The 24,134-nt window shown below is 40.3% G+C and overlaps 1 protein-coding gene across 5 annotated transcripts in view; it reads right to left on the bottom strand.

Annotated features, from left to right (window-relative positions):
• FYN (FYN proto-oncogene, Src family tyrosine kinase) overlaps nucleotides 1-24,134 on the bottom strand; it is a 202,813-nt gene that overhangs the window by 95,890 nt on the left and 82,789 nt on the right. For all 5 annotated transcript variants that reach the window (XM_039870535.1, XM_039870540.1, XM_039870537.1 and 2 more), the window contains one exon: nucleotides 14,484-14,553. The gene's annotated coding sequence lies outside the window, so the exon portion shown is untranslated. The remainder of the gene's footprint in view (nucleotides 1-14,483; nucleotides 14,554-24,134) is intronic.

Consider the following 24,134-nt stretch of genomic DNA (forward strand, 5'->3'; position numbering starts at 1 on the left):
CTCCTTTATCACATAGCTATCCATCCATCCCTACTGTAAAAAATTTTAACTACACATTTTTCATGGTCTTTATTTTCCTAAGGTGCAGCTCAGGGGGAAAAGGATTTTGAGACACCTCTGGGAGAGAACCCCTGCTTGAGCACTTATTAGCTGGGAGACTTCTGGCAGGTATGTAATTTTTTGGAGCGTCAGTTTCCAAGCTCATAAAATGTGGGTAACAATGCCTAGAGGTGCTATGAAGATTCAGTGCAATAAGGTAGGGGAAGTACCTGTCAGGACAGGTAACCAATTTTTAGTTCATAGGCTACGCTCTCTTTCTTATCTATGAAACAAATTTGAATCAGTCAAAAAATATAACAATAATCCAGATATGGATGAAGTGAGAATGGCAGAATGTGAATAATTGTTGGAGCTGGGGGAAGGATACATGCGGGTCCATTATACTATACTGTTTACTTTCTATAAAATTTACATTTCATTAATAAAACAAGAAAAATGTTATGAATCGGTCACTGATTTTTGTGAAGAAAAGAAAAATAAAAAAGGAATCCTTCCTGTATTTGAAAAATTTAATCAGAAACCTCTGAGGAAGTATTAAGAAGCGATGACACTGGGGTAGACAGTGTGGGTTGAGGGAGGCCCCAGGTTCTCTCACTCTCATGGGGTGTGGGGGAGTGAAGGGGAACAGTAGGGCTTGGGTACTTAGGAAACACTCCCCAGGTGACAGATTCACTACAGGGTGAGAACCTTTGTACTGGCAGAAAAGTGAGAAACCACACTTTCCAGCATATTAATTGTGAGAATAAATACTTCGCATAATGCAATGCTTGTGTCTCCAGCTAATTTGCAGGCAGAAGACAGTGTGAGGAGCCTCTGATTTAGAATAATATAAACTATTTGTAACTGAATGACCTCCCTCTGTAAGTCAGGGATGGGTTAAGGAAGGATCCAACTAGATTGCATTCTCCCACATTAATTGTTAACTTATAGAGGTTTCTTAGCGACTTTCAAAATCGCAGAGCTGGAGAAATTTGGAGGTAAAAACGAACCAACCAACCAACCAACAAACCAACCCACGAACAATGTTTAACAGAAAAGTAAAGCCTTCATTTTTTTTTCTTTTAAAATAAAGATGTTATCCTCCAGTTCCAGTTCCCTAATTCCTCCCCTTCCCTCCCGTGGTTCATTCTCTCTTGCTCTTCTTTGTCGGTGGCTGTAGGCATGGAGGGGACTGTGATGGAACGGCTGGGTGAGACAGTGTGCGTCCCTTGGAGTACTCACTGTGGGGGTAGGGGCAGTGTCGTTGAAAGGTGGGATCACATAAGTGCGGCTCTACTGGGCCAGCCAAGCCTGACTACCTCAGGGGAGCAACAGAGTAATCTGCTGCTCTGTAGACTTTCTGCATGAGGGCAGGGAAGAAGAATAAATCTCCTAACAGGGGGACCTGCACTCAGTGGGCATGTGCACGTATATGAACACAAACATACACACACTCCTAGGAGGATCTGGCAGGATTTTTTATACCCATGTATTAGTGACTGAATTGTGTCCACCCAGGGCTCTTAAGGAGGTAATTAAGTTTAAATTAGGTCATAATGGTGGGGCCCTTGTCCAACAGGACCGGTGTCCTACAAGAGGGAGAGATACCAGGGATGCACATGCACAGAGAAAGGGCCATGCGAGGATACAGTGAGAAGGTGGCCATGGGGAAGCCTCCTTGTGGAAAAGAAGAGAAGACTCACCAGAAAAAGAAGAAGCCTCTTCACCTGTGATAAGATACAGTGTTGGACAAAAAAGGTGACTTTTCCAAAAAAGGTGAGCAACTAGTAAGAAGTGGCATTTAAAATGAGCCTTGCAGTAGACTGGATTTAGACTCGGACAGGAGAAAGGCATCCTGAGAGGAGGAAAGTCAGTGCCTGAGGCCCACTGAAGGCACAGAGATGGTGTGGTTTTGCTGTGGGATGAATATGAAGTATAACAGATGCGGTAGAAAGGTGGATATGAGACCATAAAGAGTCTTGAATGCCAGGTTAAAACGTTTAGGTCTTTCTCAAAGGGTAATGGGAACCTTGAAAAGTTTTTAAAAAAGAAAACGACAAGGTTGACATATATGCTGACAAGGGCAAAGTAAAGAGATCTGACATACAGTTAAGCATTTATTAGTGCCAGACACTGTTAGTACCAGATTTATTACTTTCTTTAATCTTCAACCACCATTTTGGAAATTAGAAAGGTAAGGTCCTCAGAGGTAAAGTGACTTGCCCAAGACCCCACAGCTGGTTAGCAGTGGAGCTCAGATTCAATCATCTGCCCAGCACGAAAGTGAATGCCTTGTCCCATCCTGCCATTTAAAACCCTAGGTCCAGCTCCCACATTATCTACTTTCTTTCAACCAGAATATCTGTTTAATGGAACAGAGCCTGGAATGCACTTTGCTTTTAGGCTTGGGAAGCAGGCAGACTAGCGGCAAATAGCTCCATGCATAGGGCGCATCATTCAGCCTTCCAAACAAAACTGGTTCTTCTTGTCCTTCCATGTTACAACATAGTCAAAGGGCCAAGTTACAAATTTTCCTGTTATGACCTACAGCATCAAAGTAACCAATGATGATAATTTGTATATAAGCTGCAAAAATGTGTAGGGAGAAAGGTTGCCTTGTATGAATAGACAGACACCTCAGCATTGACTATATATTTCTTCAATGCAGTGTCAAATACTCTCTGCCCTTCAAATTCTGAAAGAGCACCCAGTATCCAGAAAAACACAATGCTGTTTTCTGTGTCCACTCAAATGTCAGACTCAGCAAGGAATGCTGTGATCATTTCTTTTGGGCCAGTTGCTCTTCTAAAACCTCAGATATATTTAAGAATAAGGAAAAGTAAAAATCGTTTTAGAAAGAGAGTTAGTGCTCCTGAAATATGCAAATCAAATCATACCACGAAATATACCAGTAGGAACCACTTTTAAGTTATAAATATGCTCTCCTTCAAGGGCATTTTTTAATTTTTTTCAAATTTTATTTTATTTAAGGAACAATGCTTACAGAGGTAACTTGGATGTCATTTTGTAAGTTATGTACTATTATTATTATTCTCTCCCTAAGACACAATTGTGTCTAACAGTTTGTCAGGGAGAAGGTAAAATGACTGAAAGCATACATTCGATTCAGCACACCTACAGTGCTGCATACCTATTGTGTGTCAGGCATTGTGATTTGTGCTGGGACTAGATAGATCAGGATAAACAAACCTGAATCACATCAAAGGTTGCTGAAAACACCTTAAAAAACAATGGATATCATAAAGGTCATTTTTTTTTTTTTTTACTTTAGAACCAAGTTTTAAGAGCTAATCCTTTGAAAAATAGAATATTTTTCACTTCTTCACTTAAGATAACTCAGGACTCATGTTCTGTGACTTTTCTGTGAAATCTTCCCAACACTATCTACCCACTTCCACCTACAAAAATGGGGTAGAACTGGAAATGTATGTGCACGTGTGTGTGTGCATGTGCGTGCGCACGTGTGTATATGTTTGCTCAGGGTCTCCTTCCTTTTTGCTCTGTAGATATAGTCACATTACACTGTCACACTACGTCGCTGCATTGTAATTGTTGGATATTGATCTTACACATAAAACAAAACCCTGAGGGGCAGGTACTGTGTCTCCACATACTTCTGTTCTCCCTAGGCAGGAACAATGCCTAGCACTGCTCCTTAAATGTTTGCTGAATGAATGAATGATTGTTTTAAATGTGAGCTCTATCTTCAGACTCCAGAATGTTTGATAGTCCAAACATTCTCCACCGTGGGTGTCAAAAATCTCAAAAATTTCAGTACATGCAAGTAAATATATTTCAGCATAATAAGTTTGTTGAGGTATAATTTATATATAGTAAACTGTTCCCTAAGTTTTGACAAATGGACACAATTAAGTAAGAGTAGGTAGGCGGCTTTACACACTTGTCTGGGCCCTGACCTTGGGGCCGCAGACTTGAGGGTTTCTGACCGTGAGTCCTGGGCGCCAAGATTTTTAACAATTCCTCGTGCGATTTTCATAAAATCCCAGGGGAAGAATCCATGGAGGAGATGATACGCTGCCACCGTATTCCATATTTCCTTTCCTTTCCTTTCCTCATCCCCAGCCCCAACCATCACTCTCAGTCAACTATTAATATTGAAAATGAAATCAAAACATTTCTACTCAGCACTGTACTTGGAAGCAAAACGTAGGTACGAAGCCACTTGGCTCGAGTCAACTACAATTTCTGGTTATTTAGCAGAAATACAGCTACTAAATGACGTTTGGAAATGAACCTGAGATATCCACTCAAAGAAAGAAAAATGTCTTTGAATCAGAATGAACAAAAGGATTGTGATTTAAATGGGGGTCTAAATGAGCATTGCTATAGGGAATGATGGCGGCACGTGAGAAGAAAACGGCCCTTACCGCACAACATACTGCTCCGATTCCAGATGCTACCTTATACCTAATTTGTTTAAATGACAAATTTGAGGGGGTCTGTGAATAAGAGAGACTGATATAAAGTCAAAATCTAAAGAATACAGCATTACAGGGAGTTAGGGGAGATTCATTTATTTGGTTTTATGGTGCTATCTCTCAATTACTGGAAAAGGCCATAAGATAATAAAAAAAGGTATTATCTTCTCCATCCTTAACTGAGCATGTTGGAAGATGTGGAAGTCTGGCTTCTAAATTAAGAATACGGGACAATCTTTTCCCTATTCAAATTTCAATTCTCACAAGTGAGGGTTTCTATTTGGGTGAAGCCCATCAAAACAAACTCCAGGAGCCATCAACCATTCTTCTGTCACTTTTCCCCCCTGGGATTGTATTATAGTCTAATACTTCAAGTAATGGGGTCAATGGCCAGAGATTTGACATTTCATGGATATGAAATCTGACCTTTATTAATGTTTCATTGTGAATATGCTCTCAGTTTCCCTGTGAATAATGCTCAAAATGAGACTGATTTATTGGTGGAGTGTCTGACTAGTTAAAAAAAAAAAAAGAAAAGAACAAATCATCATGAATCAAAACACAGGCATATTTGCTATAAAAACAGATTAAAAAAATATATAATGCTTATTTGTTCTGCTTGGGGAGACTACTAGTCTATATGATTTTAGGAACGCATTGATTAAGAGGAGTCTTTAAGAAAGGATGGATTAAAATCACACTGGTTTTACAAAATGCCATTGAGTTACTCCTAAGAGAAAGAAAATCATGGAAACTGCTGTGGAAACACTTGGAAGTATGCCGCACACTGTCATTTACAAAGCAGGGTATGTTGGTCTCACCAGCTGCCAGGACTGGTAGAAACTGCTGAGCTAGTGGTTATGACCAGACCAAGCATCTCCCTATAATTAGAGTTAGCCGAGAAAAAAGTGGCACAAAGAAAATAGAAATATGTGGCCTCAGACTGGGAGGAGGACAAGAAAGCTGATTAAGTTACTCTCAAGAGATTTCGATTGAAGAATTTAGCTGGGTGTGACCTTGGGCTAGAGTGCTATGCTGCCCAATACCGGTAGCCACACACCACACTTGAAATGTGGCTTATCTAAATTGAGATATGTTGTTAAGTGTAAGATATGCACTGAAATTCCCAAGACTCAGTAAAAAATTTTTCAATAATGTTTAATATCGATCACATGATGATATGAAAATATTTTAGATATTAGGTTAAATCATATTGTTAAAATTAATTCTACCTGTTTCTTTTTACTCTCTGTTAACATGGTTACTACAAAATGTTAAATTATACATGTGCCTTGCCTTCTGTTTCTATCGGACAGCCTTACTTTAGACCTTCATTTCTTCACGTGTTAAATGTGACTGGTATGGGAACCTGGGTCATGGAGGGAAGAAACACTCTGGACAATGAGTGACATGCCATGGTGAAGAATCATGATTATTATCTGTTGACTGAAAACTTTAACTTTAGGGAAAGTGAGGGTCAGTTACAAGAGATCTAAGCTAATCAGGTCTGACCTGCACCCAACTCAACCTCTCTGTGTCTCAAGATGTTAACCTGTAAAATGGGGGGGGGCAGGACTAAATTCCTGCATGATGAAGTAAGAGCTGAGAGGGTCCTTCCCTATCTCTCCAAACTCAAGTATAATCCTGCTAAGAACAATTGGAATTAACCTAATAGGTTTTTATCCTCAGCCAGCACTGCAACAACTGAGGTCCTTCCTGAGAAACGCTGCTATTTACCTGTGTCAGTTCTGCTTCAGTTCCTCTCATGGGAACAAGCTTAGATTCTTCTATGACTCATTTACACAGTTAAATTTATACAACAAAACAAGGAGCCCAAGATGGAATAACAGACAACTTCATCCCCTTCATAAGGTATTAGACAACAATTTAAGAAAGAAAAATTCTACAGATGATATTCAGAGGAAAATGTATTTGCTTTCATTCAAAGCTACAGGTGAAATATCTGCTATTATGCTGTTAATCTATTAATTAATAAACCCCAAGTTTTATAATAATATGCCAGGTAAGTGATACTTCTATGAAAAATAACTTTTCGTCTCTTCAAAAATCAAACACTCTTCAAATCAAATCTCAAGAATATCAATATATGTTTAAAAGAGGAAGTTAAAAAACAGACTGAAAAAACACTGAATTCCATTTCTAAACAAAGCCTCGGCTGACTCAAGGTAGCCTCCGCAAGTAGCAGTGCGGGCACTGGAACTTGGAGACTCGGCTGATGAGTGTCATAGTATGTGTATTAGTTGCCCACATTAAAACGTTGGGATGGTTAATATACAGAGCAAGATTTCTGACAATGGTAGCCCATATTTGTCTGAAACCCAGTAGCACCTGCCCGTTTTAGATGTGTGTGGCTTGTGCTTCTCCAGCTGCACAGCCCCCTTCTAGCTAACTTTCTTGGTTTATGGACCTAACTAATCAGGTAGACATTTGTCGAAGGCAAGGCTGTAGGGTGGGAGGCACAGCCAGGGCTGGGGATAGTAGGGAACACAGAAGGGTGAAAAAACCCTGGCTCTAAGCCTGACAGAATCCAGTTTGATCTCAGCTCCATCATAGGAGCTGGGAGATCTTGAGCAAGTCACTTCACTTGCTAGTCTGAGTTGTTGTGTGGAAAGAAAGTGAAAGAAGTTCTATAGGTAAGGAGCCTGTGTGGTACCCGGCGTGTAGTAAACACTCCGCTAAAGTTACTACTTCTTATCTGAAAAGCAAGAAAGAAAAACATTTGGCGTAATCTAGTATCACAGCAAAATCTAGCTGACCACCACGGAAGTGGCTAAAAAAACCCTCCACATTATAAAAATATGAAGGCCTAGATTACACACCATAAAGAATTGAGGAAGAGAAAGCAAAGGGTAAAAAATATCAGACACTATATCAATATAATAATGATCTAGGTAAGGATTATCCCTCGATACTCAAAGCACTGAAAGGTAGGTGGGGGACAGGATGTTCACAAAGGACCCACGTACCAGCCTGCAGATGCCTTACTGATGCCAAGTGTCAGTAAGTAAGTTACCACCTTACCCAAGAGATCAAATTCAGCACTGCAGATAGTGGGACAAGTTGACATCATCTGCCTCCTGATGTGATATACTATCAAGCATGCAGTGATGCCTATGAAGTATTCTTGCCAAAAGATGTTTAACCTGCATCCAATAACAAGCTTGTAAATCTAACAATTTTCAGGAAGTGAAGAGCAAGTTAAACAACAGCGAAGAAAGAGACAATCCCAGAGTGCAGGACTTTGTATAGCACAACCAGCCTGGGACAATTAGAAAAGTGTGAATATGGACTGGATATTAGATAATATAAAATATTGTTAAATTTCTTAGGTATGATAATAGTACTGTGGTTTTGCAAAACAAACAAACAAAAATGTCCTTAGGAGTGACATGATGAAATATTGAGAGGTAAAATGTCAAAATGTTTGAAACTTTCAAATAATGCAGCAAGAATTAATATAATGTACACATATATTAATGTGTATACATTGATATAATTTTACATATATAAACTTGGAAGAGGGAATAAAAAAAGCAAGATGGCAAATTTAGAACAATTGGTGAATCTAGGTAAAGGACATATAGGTGTTGGTTTTATCATTCTCCCAACCGGCAGGTTTGAAGTTTTTCAAAATAAAAACCGGGGAAAAATAGTGGGAGGGAAGAAAGAAAGAAAAAAAATAGGAAAGAAAAAAAAGCCAGATTAGATAATATTGCACCTCTCCTGTTCATAATCCCCTCAACATTTATATTCAGGTCAGCTTCACTGTGTGCCTTTTCATTCAAAGCTGTTATATTTTCACCGCTTTAATAAATTTCATGTGTGCTCATTCAAACTGCTGTGACCACATCTTGGCTTCTTTGTTGGCTGACATCAAAACAAAACTTTAAACAAAACTCTAACAGCAGGCTATCGAAATTGACCAGGTAGTTATGAAGCCTAAGATATCATATCAAAACCTCCTGAAATTGACACCTAATTCCCTATCTAGATGGTTTTTAAGCCAGTAAAACTGGATCAAAGGCTGTGGGTGGGCATTCTCTTGGGCTTTGATCTTTTCCAAAGATGAAAAAGATCTTTCTCCACCAGCACTGGGCGTTGGCAGTGGAACGACAGGTACGGGGTGCTGGTCAGCCAGCCATTGGGGTTTTAGAGGCTCTTTCCACAGAGAGAGAGCTGTGCCTGAGCTCTGGTGCAGAGAGCGGCAATGGCATAACCTGCAGAACAGCCACTCTGAGTTCAACTGTAATGCCTGAGAGCTCCCAACGAAGTAGGAATTAATTCTGTGGTGCCTTTAACATGGGGAGGACCATAAAAGGCATGGATTCAGACAGTGCAGGTCTGAATCTGGCTCAACTGCATATCAGGCTCTACTGCATATCAGCTGTACAACCTCAGTGCAGTGTTTCTTAGTCGGGGCACAATGGCTACCGTGTCCCATGCTGGGGACAGCTTTGCTGGGCAGGATTGTCCCAGACGCCGCAGGACATTTACCATCTCTTCCCCACTCCCCTTCTACTGCATGCCAGCCCTGCCTCCAGTCTTTGAGAGGAGGACAACAAACACCCACTCTCCCAACCGCCCCCTGCCTTAGACATAAGCTAAATTCTCTGAGCCTCAGATTTTATCTAGGGATAATACCTGTTCCACCACCTAAGAAGTGGTTTGGGAGGAGCAAATGTGCCACATCTCCTTATAAACTTAAATGATTCTTATATACGAATGATATCATAATACTCATTCACCTGGGCAGCCTGCCAGTCAGAGACAGGGCTGGGGCAGGTCCAACCACCAGGATTCCAGGTAGGATCTATTCCACAGTGTTAGCTGTCCAGTCATATACTAGAATATACAACAGCTACTTATTATGTAAAAGTTTCCGCTTCGTAAGTGGGAAATTTTGGTTCATAAGCGTTGCTGCAGATAAAAACCACACCGCAGCATGAATTTTAGAGTGTAGGCTGATGGCAGATACATAGGCTATTGCAGCAGACAAGCAAGATGGCAGCCTCAAAGTAGCTTCAAAGAATCTAGCTTCAAACTAACCTGGAATGAGAAGGATACTTCTCTTAGCGAGCAAGGAATTAGTTCAAGAGAACCAGGTAACAGAATATGGTGCTCTACCCTCCATGCACACCAGAGCAGGGCGCAGCATGCACGGGGCTGACTTTTAAAATGATGTTCTCATCTGTAATTTACATATTCAGCAATGCTTACAGAAGTGAATCTTAAGAGGCTGGGGAGGGCGACTGCACACAACCTTGCATGGAACTGTAAGCCTTGAACAAAGCTGAGAATGGAGACGGGAGCAGTGAGTCACACAAGTTAGTGTATATAAGAGCCACCTGGAGAGTTAAGCGTGAAGACACACATTCGCCACAGGGATTCAGCTTCTGTCCATCTAAAGTGGACCCAGGGACCTGCACTTTTAAACAAGCTCTCTGTGTGATTCAGATGAAGTACAGTCGCAGACTGTTTCTGGGAGAACACAGACACCTCTCCAGAGATTCTCAGCTTTCCCTCGTGGAGCATTCTTGCTCTCATTTTATCGTCTTCATTGACTTAGAAATTAGGTAAAAGCCCTTCCCCTACCCTTAGTTTGGTTTTCTGAGTTACAAAATGGCTTGTCCATGTTGGTTTTCTGAGTTACACAATTGCTCGTCCTTACTCTTTATCTCTGTTCCTCTCCACTCCTCCCTACACATACATTGTGTAAATGAAAAGAGAAGCTCGTTTTGTTTTGCTGATCTAATTTCTCCTTTATCATTTATTTTTAAATAAGGACTAGGAAATGCTGACTGGGCAGAAGGTTCTCACCCTCCTTTAAGGCCAAGGCCTCGGGAATTAACAGGAAAGTGAGGGAGGCCACCAAAGGCAGATCAGGGAAAAGGCACAAGTCTTGAACAAAAGTGAAAGCAGAAAGCCACTCTAGGTTATTAGTCATTGTGAAAGAGCATGGAAATGGCCCACCGGAGTTATCTAGGGTTGGAAAGGGGGTATGGGAAATGAGTAGCTAAATATATGTTTTTTCTATAAATACATTAAAATATTTAGCACCAACACAGCCTTTTAATAGTGTCACTTGACTCTTTCCACTGAATCACTGAATTGAGAAGCTTACTATTCCGCTTTGGTACATACTCCAAATTCTATTCTTCTTAAAAACAGCACACTGATAATGTTAAAGCCCCTAAACCTCTGGGCTTGGCCATCTGAAATGAGATCTCTTATCCTTCTCTTAACTGGCTTTCTAGAATGCATTTTCATAGCATTCTTGCAAGAAGAAAGGTTATCAGAAAGAAAAAAAAAAATGAAGGGGAGTAAAGTCTAAAGACTACTATACCAAAGCTTTTGGTAAGAAAATATTTATGTCCACAAGCACACACCACACCCTTTCTGGGAAGATATTACTGGTCTTGAAGCTGGGTTAGTAGATCCCAAAATATATCTCACAAAAAGCACAGTTACCCTCTCAGAATAGGCCCTATAATTAAAGTCTTTTCAAGTGGATTGTCCTATATCACAACTTGACATATGTTGCTTTAATCTTCCTGCTTCAGCAAATGCAGCCATTTTGGGCTACAAAAGCTCTAAACAACTCACATTTAAACCAGACTGGGGTATCACTAGGAAGTTGGTGCAAATATACAGCCCTGTGTACCAAAATATTGAATCTCAAACATCCGTAAGAAGATCTTTCTCCTCCCTAAGCACATTTTTATCATACCAGTAATGTTAACCTTGATTCAAAAGGAAGGACTAGCCCAGATTGAAATACCATTTCATCTTAGAGGTCATCTAAAGACAAACACATCTGAAGAAGCTGGGGTTGAAATTTAAAATATGAGACGGCGTCTTTTGTGTGAATGCTGGGATCATGTTGTGTGAGCACTGCTTTTAGCTTTAGTTGACAGTCATCAGTTTAAGCCTGTCATTTATTGTTTGGAGTCAGAGGTAGTGTAAGAATACTTCTTAAGAGCCCTTTTAGTCCTATGATTCTCTGAACAAACTTTTAAATGTTTTCTAGTTATATATGTATATATAACTGTCAAAATATTTAAAATTTTGAACCTTTAAAATAATGAGTACTTTAGACATCTAAATTTTTAAAAAATTACTTCTATATCAGGTTTCTCAGCTTTGGCATTATTGTTACCTCGGGCTGGATCGCTCTGTTTGTGTGTGTGGCGCTGTCTTGTGCCACTATAGATATTTAGCAGCATCTCTGGCCTCCACCTACTAAATGAACCCTCCCTCCCCTAGTTGTGACAACCAAAAATGTCTTTGGCCAGCACCAAATGTCCTCTGGAAGGACAAAATTGACCTGGATTGAGAACCACTGCTCTCTATATATTTATGTATTTATATATCTCCCTCTAGCATGGCCAGGAGAACAATAAATCTAAATTTTTCAAGGTAGCCACAAGTTTTAGTTTTAAGAATTTCAAACTTCCTATGACTTATAATGAAGAATCAGAATCTGTGATACACTACTACCCTGAGAGATTTATAAACAGCACTACTGCTATCTCAAAATAAGGATGGTCTGGCCTCATTTCAATCAAGACATTTAAGAGGATGGATTTGCTGTTACTTGATCTCTTAGACTGCTGTCCTGCCTACTTTTAGGAGCTCTATTCTTAGAAGACCACTCTTAAGAAATCCCTCACAATCCCTTACCAGGCACTCAGGATTGACTGTGAAGGAAGAGGATTAGGGTTGGTATCTGATAGCATCACCTACAGAAGTGATGGCCCACTGCACCACGTCAGGGCCAGGCCACCTCAGGGGCAGCGTTTCTAAAGCTGGGCCAAGTGTGAGGAGGGACGTAGTAAAGCGGACACTTCCTCAAGGAGAACTGCAGAGTGTGGAAGGATAGGAAAATAATGTCAGAAAACAAAGAGCCAAAGAATGGGAGCTGGTAAATTCAGCCCAGAGGAGGAAAGGTAAATGAGGAAGGATATTGTCTTCAAATATGTGGTGGGCTGGTGTGTGGGAATGTGAATGGATTTGTCTCTGTCTGCTTAGAAAATAACTAAGAGCAGTAGGTGATTCAATAAATATTTATCACAGGCCTTTTATGTGCCAGATGCTGTCCAGTCACTGAGACAACAGGAAGGAAGAAGACCCAGTCTCTGCCATATAAAGTGCATATTGTAGTTCTCTATAAGGACTAGGTCGCTTTCCCTCTCTCTCTCCCTCCCTCTCTCCCTCTTTCATTTTAACAATTTGAGCCAAATGTTCAGGTATTTGTTTAACTGCTTGATTTTTTCCATTTTAAAAATTAAGGTTCATTAAACATACAGCAAAATTCACCCATTGTATTGTATAGTTCTGTGAGTTTTCACAAAAGCACACAGCTATATAAATATCACCACAATCAAGATCTAGAACAATTTCATCACACCTTAACATTTTCCTGTGCCCCCAATTGTTTTTTAAAATGGAGCAGGTGGCTCAGGGCAATAGCAGGTTCATCTCTGAGAGAATGTGAATTTCCCTCTGTAGGGATTCTGTGAAGAGACTCGTTTAGCTAGTGGGTGATTGGGCTAGACAAACCCCAAGGCTGGGTCCATCCCTCTGATTCCATGAAACTGGAGGGTGGTCACGCAGACACTGATCTTAAACAGTGGCCCATCTGCAGTGGTGCAGCTGATTTTCTCCAACCACGGGTGGAGGCCTCATCCCAAAACCAAATTCTTTTAGTCAGTGCTCAAGAAATTCAGTCCAATAATTGCATCTCTGTGAAGGCTACATAATAAGCATAGACACAAAATCAAAAGACGAGTTTGGAAATGGAAACCTGAACATGGTAACCGAAGTCCAAACTGAGAGCACCATCTACTCACTCCTAATCTGTCTTTTTCTTCTCGGTATTTTACTTTAAAATAACATTAACTCCAAAAGACTGCACTTGTCTCCAAAGGTGGCGGGAGGGGAAGTTAAATGAGCCAAGTTTGTCTAAGAATGGGTCAACAGAGTTAGAGCAGAAGATAAACATGTCAGGGGTTCCCACAGTTTGTTATGGAGTGGGTGCTGGAGGAGGAGCTGTGGCGACCAACTGTGATGTCCCTGTGACAGCAAATAGGGCGTGACCAACCCATTCCTAGGAGCCCTTCTGCTGGGAGATATGTACACCTTTAGGTGGCTTGACCTTAGTAGTGGCAAATGTCCAGTTTCCAAACAAGCCTGTTCTGTTCTCAAGAATAAGTGCTTTATTGAGTACCTACTATGCCCCAGCACTACCTAGCTCATTTTATTCTCACAAACACCCTGGGAGGTAGGCCGCACTCTAAGCTTTGTTTGACAGGTGAGGAAACAGAGGCTCAGAGAGGTTATGTAATAATTGAGTATAAAACTTTAATTTTAACCCAAGTCTCCTGACCCCAAAGACTGTCTTTTTTACTACTCTTAGCAAGATCTTCTGGGTGGCTGCTGAACTTAATGGTCTTAGTCTCTCAGGCCACTGTTATGCTGGTTTGCAGGCAGGTTCCTAGGCTTGCTGGATTCTTAACTCCCTTTAATCTCTCATTCCCAAAGCAGTTAATTGCCTGGTTTTCTCTCATTTCAATACAGAGGCCATAAGGATCTCTCTGCTTTGGAGACTTTTTATTTTATTTTACTTTATTGGTTTGCAAGTGTATTACTCTTATATTCCATGAGTGGCTTAGAACATAAGTTAAACTGTCGAGGGTATTCTTTACCCTGCATCCAGAACCTCTCCTAAATCTAGACTGCTTATTAAATCTTAGAAAAGCCCATATTGCTTAATAACATTGGCAATAAAAAGAAAAAAAAGTCATACTGTCAGAAAGCACCAATTGAACGTCACACTTCATTATAAAATTCCATTTTATCTAAGTTGAGTGCAGATTTTAAGATGCACAGAACAAGACAACGGCTTCCGTTCATGAGCTCCACTTTACAACAAAAGATATTAGAAATAAATGCAGTGACACTTACCAAAATTTTCCCCAATTATCACAAACTTTATATACACCACATGTCTTCCAATACAGCTGCTGGAGTGGTCCTGAAAAACAATGCCACAACAAAAGGAAAGAAGCATCGTTAAATAGGAGTAATTTAATATATATATTGTGCTTCCCTTCTGGTAACCACGCATCTTCCCTGTTTTGGGCACCCCTCAATATACTAGACCCTTACTGTCAGATCTGTCTTTGTTTTTTTACGAGAAGATGAAACCAATTTACAAATTAACTCAGCATTCACTGATAACAAATAAAAATCCGGATGATGAAATAAACCAAAAACTGTGCTTATAAATACCTTATTTGAATTTTTAGGCCTTTAAAATAATTAGAAACAAAACGATGCAAACATATCTAAAGTTGAACTCAAAATAATTTTTACCCCAAACCAATTCCTCTTTCCTATTTCTTTCAAGAACACACTCCCTTCCCTCCTGCTGGCTATGAGATCCAGAGCTTTCTTTTCTGGACTTCATTTCATTATCTAAAAAATGAGGATTATCATACTGACTCACAGAGTTACGAAGATTAAATAATATATATTCAATCACATATAAATGACATAGAAAGGCTTAAAACGGCATCTGGCACACAGTAAGCACTTGGTGAATGAGAGGAGCGACTATCATTTTCCTAGTCACCCAGGCCTGAAAACCACCCTGGCCTTCCTTGCCTCCAACTGCAGACCATGGACCAAGCCTGCCCTTCTAGCCCTACAGGCATGCTAGAACTCATGCCTTCTCTCCATTCTCACCATTACACTTTGTCTGATTGGCACCAGTCCTGGCAGAAACTGGTCTCCCATCCTCCAGTTTTACCCCTTCTAATCCCACTTTCATGGGTCTGAAAAGCATCCTTCCTAAACGCAACTTAAAGCCTCAGTGGAAACATCTTCCACTGCTTCCTATTACCTACAAATTTATCGGTGAAATGAAATTAGCCTGAGACTCCAGCTCGCCTCAACTTTATCTCCACGTCTTCCCATCAGATGCTGTTACATCCGGGCGGTCACCTGTCCTGCCTGAGCCTTTTGGCATGCCAGTTCTTTCCCTGAGTGTCTTCTGGTCCATGAATGCTGGTGGGAGGCCTAGCCATTGTCTAAGGCAGGGGCTCTTGACCTTTATCTGCCATAACAGTCTAGAGAGCTGTTTCTCAAAGTAATGTTTTTAAATGCTTGAAATTAACACACAAATGCTAAAGAAGTATATTGATATAGTTATCAAAATATATAACAAAATTGTGATGTTTCTTTCAATATTTAAATAAATTCCAGCAAAAGTCTAACAACTCCCTTAATTCTAAAGCACTCTGGGGGCATAAATGATATTTCAGGCTATCTTTAACTATAATGTAATATGAAAATACCCATAATTTCTATTGGTGACAAATAGATAATGCTACTTTCATAATGGAAAAAAATGTTAGATTTCAGGTTAAGAGTTAGTGAAAATAAGGAGGTATTTTTTTCTCAATCCAAATTCACAGACCCTCTGAATTCCACCCACAGACCCCAAGTCAAGGGCCTCTGCTTAAGGTCTAGCTAGCTCAATGCTCATCTTCTTGAGCTCTTTCTACCTTGATTTTCCCAATTTCATATTATCTTGCCCCTCTTTGATTTTTCTTTTTAAAAATTTTATTTTGTTTGATACAGATACTTTAAATGTACTTACTGTATCTTACTTTTTAAGTTGTAAGGGAAGGCCCTATTCTCCCTCACCTTTTTTTTTTTTTTTAAATTTCTTCCATGGCTAGCAATGCCTTGCCTCACAGCAGGCACAGTAGGAAGGCATTCAGTTAGCGTTGTTTAAATCAATCAGTGAATAATGGTGCAATCTTGCTTATCTTACACAGGCTCAGCTAATATTAATATTATCTAATCTCTCTTTCACAGCATAGGAGGTCCTAAATATGTACATGGGGCACCTAAACATTACATATTTAGATTATAAAGTACTGAAACTGGGCAACAAAATGCTCTTTTCCTTTACTTTTCCTCTTTAGAGAGTGAATGCTTAGTTCATGCTGTTGACTGACATTTCCCAGGAACAGACCAGCTCTTCGATCATTCTGTTTACATGGGGTGCCTGTGTGACACAGGCACACTTCCAGTCTTTGTGGAGCTTCAAGTCTAGCAGCTTTCCCCAGCTGGTCTTGAGAAGCTGAGAATCTTTCAACCTTTCAGGGCCTTTGTGTAAATAGGAATAGCTGGCAATTTCCTAAGTACATGTACCTTGTGACCCATATAGGTAAGGCCATTTAAGAGTTGCTATGGCTTCCCATTGGTCCCGCACATGTGACAGCCCGTGGTTCCAGGGCAGGCGGATCCAGTAGATGGAGCAGTGAAATTCCATCTCCCCCCCGCACCCCCGAGTGATGTTGTCTTTGCATATGAGCTGACAACCCTACCAACGTGACTGTCTCACAAAGGTCACTCAACACCTAATGGCATATTTCACTCTGAACCCTACTGAGTCTGTTAATGGATGAGTCTCACAATAGACATTGGTTCTTCAGCACTATCAGCTTTATTCCTAAATAGCTGCGGCTCCGGACTGTGTCTTTTGCCAAGAAAAACAAAAATATAACAGACTAGTTTTTCCTTTTCAAATGAAGAGAGAATAATGATATTCTCCACTGAAAACCACTCACAAGGGCATTGTGGCCATTTGCTTTGGCAGAAATTCACCACTGGCAGTATTTTTCATGCCTGACATTATGTCAAGTGACTCTTAGGATAAGTAGTGGTGTATTCTCCCATCCCAGTAGCCAAGACTGATAAGATATCCACTCAGAGAACAAAGGCCAGACTTGGCACACTCTTTTTATTCTTAAGAACATTTAAATCCATTTCATTTGAATTTATTCCTTTTGAGAAACACTAGATATAGGGTACTAAAAAAAAAATAGATGAATGATAATAAAGAGGGCAGCATGACTGTTTATCTTCTGTTTTAGGAATTATGATATATATATATATATCTTCATTAATAAATAATAAGATATTTACAGGTGCTCCCACACAACAACACACTGTGCTGCATGTATTCTTTGCTTCTAATACATATCATAGACTATTTATGGCTCCTGGTTTAAAGGAGGCATTCTCATTATAACTGAGAACAAGTTATCTCTAATACAATCTCATCTACAGGAGGTCATTCCCTTCTCCTTCTTCCTAACAGACCCCTCATATTCCTTCAGCCCAGTGCCTCATGGGCAGGTGACAGCAGCCTGCATTCGTAGAGTGGGGATATGAGTAGTCTAAGGCTTTGCAGTGTGCCAGTGAGCAACACTGGCATCCCCTGGGAGCTTCTGAGAAACGTCAGTTGTGAGACTGATTTCCAAACCTACTAAATCTGCGGAACTACTAAACTAATAAACTTCTTATTGTTCAGGCCTCCTGGAGTTGGATTTTCAATTATCTGCAGCTGAGAAAATATCTCCAGTAAAGTATTATAAAAGGATCAGAATGCCCAGGCATCGGGCTCAGCCATATGCTGGAGTTCAGACAAGTCAGGGCACCAAGAAAGTAGAGTGACAGTTCAAACTCGTTTTGTTCAGGGAACTGACCCAGTAGTATTTCGGGTTCTGACAACCATTGTTCGCTTTGCCCATTTCCAAAAGCTTTCTACATTCCCCAGTCTAAATAATCAACCAGAGGAAGTGTTGAATACTTCTCAAATTATTTTAACCAGAGTGATCAACAGTTGCCTTCCCCAGAAGTCGCATGGATGTCATTTCCTGCAAAGACAATGAGAGGCTAATTGCTCAGCCTGGACTCTAATAGGGAAGACAACTTATGGCATGTAATCACTGAAGGAAAAGCTTGAGGCTGTCAGAATCTTCTTCTGGATCTACTCCAATAACTTGGGGAAGAAGGAAGAAGGGAGGAAGGGAGGGAGGGAGAAAGAGGGAGAGAGAGAGCGCTAGCTGGCTTGGGAAAGATCTGAGGGGCTAGCAGCTTAGGTAGCCACCCGTACCATTTTTATACCTCACTTGCAGTTATTAAAGACCTTTTTGAGAAAACCAGATAGACCTGCTTTTATATAAAACCACATATGGCTTTGGTGTAATTTTGCTTCACATATAGGAATGATGTAGTCGTGGAAAACTGGGTGTCTAAATGGACATTATCTCTTTAGCGTGTCACAGCTCATTAGCTATAGCAGGATATTTTGGGGGAATGGGTTTGTTGTATCGGCTTGATGAAGAATGTGCTATCATGGAGCGCACATTAGTTGGTTTTGCACAGAATATTTCTTACGTTCTATCACCTCAGGTCTCTTTTTTCTCTTCAAACCTTTTTTTACGTTCTCTTCTCTGGTATCTCATATACTTCCACAGCTCTCACTATCACCCCTTGTCATGTGTTTCAAGCTATATCCCTAGATCTATCACTCATGTTCTCGGTCCCTCTGCTGCTCCTTAGATAGAAAGTACTTTGAGGGTGAGGACTTTGTTTTGGTCACTGCTATGTTTAGCACAGTGGCTGGCACTGAGTATTACATGTACGTTGAATGACTAAGTAAAAGGCCCCACTCAGACTCTTAAGATATCTCACAGAATTTCTTGCCGTCGCCTCCTAACTGGCCTGATGCTGGTCTCTCCTTTACCAACTCTGCTGACACATATGGAAGTTCTGGATTATAGCACTGATCATATCAATTCTAGAATGTCTCAGCTGAGAATGACTTACTAGCCCAGCCCTGCGTCTTCCAGGTGAGAAACTGGTCTCACCGAGGCCAGAAGACTCGCCTAAGGTCTTATGGTTAGTGGGTGACAGAGACAGGATTATAATTCAGGCTACAGACTCAGGGGCCCTTACTAACATGCCATTGACTAGTAGTTCAAAATCTTCAATGCTCTTTCAGCAGAACTTAGTCCAGGGCTAGGTATGTAGAAGATGCCCAATAAATATTTGTTAACTGACCGGCTGGATAAATGAATGGGTTTCTTTGACATACACCAACAGCTTTCGTTTTTTTTTTTTTTTTTTTTTTTTAAAGCGGAACCCTCTTTAAAAAACAAAAAACAAAAAACCAAAAACCCCGTAATATCCCAATCCACAAAATGGAGAAGAGGAGAGTTGCTCTGGACCTCTGCCCCTGTGGTGCCTCTTAGCCACCTTCTAAGAACCTTGGGGCTTGGTGACACTGCTAGAAAAACCAAAGACTTACACAAACTTAAACTCTCCAGTTTTGCACTTAAAGCCATCTACCATCATTCCAAACCCACCTTAGACTTGTCTTCCATTTCTTCTCTCCCTCACGCCTAGCCTTACCAAAGTATGACGTTTCTGGCATCTGCCCCATCTCCGGGCCTTTGCCTGCCATTTCTTTCCTCTTATGTGCCTTTATCTTTACCTACAAGAATGGAGAACCAACCTATTCCTCAAACTCAACTCTAATATAAATTCTTCCCTAACGTTCTTGCCCAATTTCCTCCACTGGAATTACTCTCACTCTATTTATACCTCTACTATAGAATTTACCATGCTGCTTCGAGGGAAAAAGCCAGCTCCTTGAGGGTAGAAACCTACTCTACATTTATTTTTGAACCACTGGCAACTTACCTGGCCCAATAACTTGTACAGAGAAGTCACTTCTAGTAATTTTGTTGCATTCAATGAGTTTTATCCTTTTTAGTTCAGCTCTGTGACCAAATTATTTAAATTTTGTAACTGGCCCGGGCCGCAGGTTAGTACTGGTCCCATGGCCTGTTAGGAACCGGGCTGTACAGCAGGAGGTGAGAGGTGGGCAAGCAAGTGAAACTTCATCTGTATTTACAGCAACTACCCAGTGCTAGCATCACAACCTCAACTTCACCTCAGATCATCAAGGCATTAGATTCTCATAGGAACACTGGTCTCTGGTGCCAAAAATGTTGGGGACCGCTGCTCTAGACTTTGCAGGCTGATGACAAAGCCAGCACACACTTGCAGAGCCCACTTGCTAGGGAACAGCTGTGTGAGTCTTTGCTGAGTCTTATTTTCAAAAGCAAAGAATAGGGTGGGGGTCAGGAGAAGACTTCCTCTCCCCACACCTCCATAGTTCTCCTATGGCTATGGCTGTTCTGTGCAATGTTAGGTACAAGCTAGGCAGCTTGTGTACAAAAATAACAATAGATTTAAAATACAGTTCTGACTCCTTCCATGCTACGATATTCTCTGCAAGTCCAGAGTCAATTGTCTGAAAAATTCAAGTGCTCCAAATGGAGGGATAATACATTAAATAAGCAAATGCACAAACAAAGCCCAATTGCAAAGAAGGAGGGTGGGAACCAGAAAACACAGGGTTCCCTAGGAAACTAAGCCTCCTTTATGACTGACTGTGACCTTTCCTCCTCATGGTAGGGGGAGGGGAAGGAAGGGCAGGGGGCATTCTGAGAAGGCATCACTGACCCATCTGCTTCCCTTGCCTGCAGGGACCCTAGTCCTTCTGGATTCACTCCCACAAGTTGCGGTGACTCCAGCAGGTTTGTGGTTGTTGTTTCTTTTATTATTTGCTGAAGGTGGAGTAAAGAGCAGAAGAAAAGAGGAGAAAGAGAGATGGACAGAAAGAGAGATAAGCACAGAAAGCATTCAGTCAGCAGAAGGAATTACCAACCACGGGATAAGGGCGTAGGAAGGTCACACTACAAAAGGCCCGCTGCTCCTTCTTCGTCAGATCAGAAGCCATGGAGCAAGGCACCACCAAACCAGCAAATGAGCTTATCCTCAGTTGCCCAAGTGGCAGGCTCTGAAGGCAGACTAAACACACATATATTTTTGGCTCATTGGCACAAATGGTTGAGCTGAGTCATGTAAAAGGGTAACTGGAGGGGTTGGGTGGGGTTTTAGGGCTCTCCTTTGTCCCCTGTAATCTCCATCAACCCCAAGGAAGAAGAGTGATATAATTTTTTGTTGTCTTCCTCCTCTTTCTCCTCTTCTTAATAATAATAATAATAATAATAACTATTATTATGTTTAAATTATTAAATTATTATGTTTAAACTTTTAGGCCTGAGGGTGCCCAGTTTATTTAGGGAAAAAATAAATTATGTAAATGTGATCTGAGTAATTAGTTGTCTGTCAGGAGGAAAAAAATATTCTGTTCTATAAGACTCATAAGAATGAGGTATATGTAATTATGTATTTTCTTTCTGGCAGTGAATTTCTGTCAACTGACCATAGCACTTATGTATCAGGTAAAAGTAAAATAGAAACTCTGCTTTCACAGTACACTTGAATTATTTCTGACTTGCCCTTTTAAATGAAGCTCTTTCTGGGAATCTGCAATTCAGAGGCGGAACAGAAATGCTGCTTTGCTACGATGCAGGTGCAGCTGCTGGACAAATCTCCAAGCTCTCCTGCAACCTGATTACCACTCTCAAGATCCTTCACAGAAGTATTCTGCAGTGGATCCTGGGAAGTCCCATGAAATGCACACAGTATCATAATGCTGCCAAGATCAAGGTTACTAATGATGTGTGTAGAGCCCCTGGAGTATAAGTTGGCTACAATATTAAAATCCCAGAATCCTAGGGCTGAATGGAAATTTAAAGAATATCTAGTCTGATGGGTTTTAAGCTATATTTTAGTACAAGAACCTTGTGTATTCACATTTGTACGCATACACACACATGCATTTCAAAGGTGTATGCTAAGTTTCAGTATATTAGATAAAAGCGAAACAGAACAGCTCTGATTCAAGGGGGAAAGGACTCCTCTCAAAGCTACCATCTTGGCCATCTTCCCTGTCTGCCTGGCACTTCTGGGGAATCCTAACATTCTAAGAAAACTGAAAATCCCCTCCCCCTAACCAGTATCTGCATCTTGTCCTCAACATCTCTTTCAGCCCGTGTGTGTGTGTTCTCTATGTGGTAAGTGGGTGACCTGACACCTCTACCTTTTCTCTACTGAGGTCCTTTTTACCCATCCCTGATGACCCCACATTTTGAACCATTTCACCTATCATAAAAACTGCGTTTTTGAAGTGGTAACTTATTTATTTGCCCAGCACTATTTGGAGTCAGTGACACCTTGACTTGAATCTTAGCTCTGCTAAGCTTCGTAAACTTGGGAAAATTCCTTAAGTATTAAACCCAATAGAAGCTTTCTTCTCTTCTGCTTTTTATTTCATTAAAACAAAATTTCATTAAAGAAATATCAAATATCTAGGAATGAGTCCAAAAAAAGATGTGTAAGACTTTACACTGAAAACTACAAAACATTATTGAAATTAAAGAAGACCCAAATAATAGAGGGTAATGCGATACACGTGGATTGGAAATCTCAGTATTTTTAAGACTTCTGCTCTTTTCTCCAAAATTGCATCTTGCATGAAATTTCAGTTTAAGAAAATAGGTTGTTTTTTTTTTCCTGGCAGAAATTGACAAGCAGATTCTAAAATTTATATGAAAATGCAAAGTGCCAAAAGCTAATGTAATCTTGAAGAATAAGAACAAAACTGGAAGACTTACTCTATCAGATATCAAGATTCACTATAAAGTAACAGCCCTTAAGACAGTGTTGTATTTGTGTAAGAATAGACAAATAGATCAACAAAACAAAATAGAAGGTCCAATCTAGAGAGATAGTCGTCTAATTTGTGACATATGGCAGTGAAGTTAAATAAATAGTGGTGGGTTCACTGGGTGGTGTGAGTTGAATTATGTTCCCCCAAAAGATACATTGAAGTCCTAACTCCCAAGTACCTCACAACATGACTTTATTTGGAAATAGGGTCATTGCAGATGTAATTACTTAAAATGAGTTATAGTGGAGGAGGGTGGGCCCTAAGTCCAATATGACTGATGTTTTTTAAGAAGAAGCAAATTTACATACAGAGAAACGAGGGGAAGAAGGCCATGTGACAGTGGAGGCAGAGGTCAGAGCAATGCAGCTGCAAGCCAAAGAACACCAAGGATTACCAGCTGCCACCAGAAGCTGGAAGAGGCTGGGAAGGATTCTTTTCCAGAGACTTCAGAAGAAGCATGGCTCCACTGACACCTTGATTTTAGACTTCTAGCCCACAGAACCGTGAGAGAATAAATTTCTATTGTTTTAAGCCACCCAGGTTCTGGTACTTTGTTATAGCAGCCCTAGGAAATGAATACACTGAGTGATCATTAAAAAAAAAAAAAAAAAAAAGAATCTTAATCTTTGTGTTTACCATGCAAAAATCAATCCCATGTGGATGGTAGAACTAAATGTAACCGGTAAAATAATAATACTTTTAGAGAAAACATAGAGAATATCTTCAAATCTTGCAAAAAGTAAAGATTTTAAAAAGAACAGAACACAAAAAATGTTAACTATGAAGGAAATTAAGCACCTCTTTATCAAATGACATCCATAGAATGAAAAGGTAGGCCACAAAGCGGAGAAGATACATACATATTGCAATACATATATACAGAACTCCTACAAATCCTTAAAGAAAAGAACTCCCACAAATTCTTAAGAAAAAGGTAGACAATGCAATAAAGAAATGGGTAAATATTTGAGAAGAAATTTTTCAAAAAAGGAAATCCAAATGACCAATAAACATATAAAAAGATGATCTAATTTAGTCATCAATGAAAGTAAATCAAAATCACGATGCATAACCAATACACATCTACCAGATAAGCTAAAATGACA

Source organism: Pteropus medius, unplaced genomic scaffold (genome assembly GCF_902729225.1).
Source record: "Pteropus medius unplaced genomic scaffold, Ma_sr-lr_union100, whole genome shotgun sequence".
Taxonomy (NCBI): domain Eukaryota; kingdom Metazoa; phylum Chordata; class Mammalia; order Chiroptera; family Pteropodidae; genus Pteropus; species Pteropus medius.